Raw genomic sequence first — 1,383 nt, 5'->3', positions numbered from 1 at the left:
TGCCTTTCATCTGGGCTTTTATAAACCACCAGTCTGCCCTCTGCTCCTGTCTATCCCTATCTTTGTGTATGAGTCATACATAATCAGCATGAAAATCAATAGGACAAACACAACAAATTGGCTATGTAACTCCTTTCCTGCCATGAATTGCTGGAGGCTTTTACCAGGAAATGGCCATGTTGCGTGCTTCTTTAAGCACTGTCATCTGGTGTGGCAAGCATCCGCGAATCTCATTGCTAGTTATTAAGAGCTGTTTTTGTCTTCATGCTTTGATTTGTTTATGCAATGCAGTCATAGATGACCTTTGTTGTTGAGCAAAGGGCAGGATCACAATGCTGTAGCCACTCTACCCCCTTACACTCCCTTCTGCATGTGGTTTTCAGACCAGCCTATAATTTTGTCCCCACACTTTTACTCCCAGTCAGTGCACCAATACCTTGGCTCTAGACTGCTTACTGCTAAAAGTGCTCCAAAGTACAGTAACAGTCTACAGTCATGGCTACTGACGCCTGGCAAACTTCTGCACGCTCTGACAAAGATCACTGTTGTGCCTGTTCGGGCTCGGGGGCTCCAGTGTTTGTTGGAAGTTTTCTCCTGGAGCCCAGCACTACTGAAGGCTGCATCATCCAACATCCTGCCTCCACAGCTGACGTCAGCGGTTACCACAGCCAATCTTATTTCGTTCCACTGTCTCCATGGTAACCGTGGCATTAGATTGTTACTGTAGCAACAGCACCACTGGTAACAGTCTACAGCCATGGTCGCTAGGGGGCAAAAGACACATCTGAAGCAAAGTGGTAGAAATGATCATGTTTGCAACAGATGGACGTGTTTATGAAAGTATTAAAAAGATAAAGCTGAGTCCTAGAGGCAAGAGCAGAAGGGACTTGTCCTACCATAATATCTCATTCTTAATAAAACTCTAATTTTGATGTACTTTAGAGGCGATATTTTTACTTTCTTGTAAAATTCTCCTAAGGTTTATTGTAATAACATTTTATTTGTATGCATGTTTGAAATATGTATATATCCCATGTCATTCCTTTTTCATGAATATAATAAAATAATTTTAGCATAAAGCATACATGTCTTCAGATTTTTTCCCAATAATGTCCTTGGGGACTGTTCCTATGTGTGTGAGGGTGTGTGTGTGTGTGTGTGTAGTTCAAAATCAAATAAAATCTCAAGTTTAGTCACAAACAAAGGGGAGAGCTGGCACTTCCAGGAATTCTGTTCATGTATAAAATTCATTTCATTTCACCAAATTAAACAAAACCTGTCATTGAAAATGTCAGGTTAAAAAACAAGAAAATGTGTTTCTGCCTGTTAGCAAGACACAAATCACAGAAATAGTAGATTATAATCAGTTTACATTTAACAGAC

The 1,383-nt window shown here is 40.4% G+C and overlaps 1 non-coding gene across 1 annotated transcript; it reads left to right on the top strand.

Annotated features, from left to right (window-relative positions):
• Positions 1 to 682: 682 nt before the first annotated feature.
• Positions 683 to 781, top strand: mir132 (microRNA 132). Its single transcript, NR_107159.1, has one exon. It is a non-coding gene; the product is annotated as a microRNA 132 (primary transcript).
• The last annotated feature ends 602 nt before the right edge of the window (positions 782 to 1,383 follow it).

This window comes from Oryzias latipes, chromosome 13 (genome assembly GCF_002234675.1).
Source record: "Oryzias latipes chromosome 13, ASM223467v1".
In the NCBI taxonomy this organism is placed as follows: Eukaryota; Metazoa; Chordata; class Actinopteri; order Beloniformes; family Adrianichthyidae; genus Oryzias; species Oryzias latipes.
Note: the sequence above shows the minus strand (reverse complement) of the source record. Positions and strands in the feature narration are given on the sequence as shown.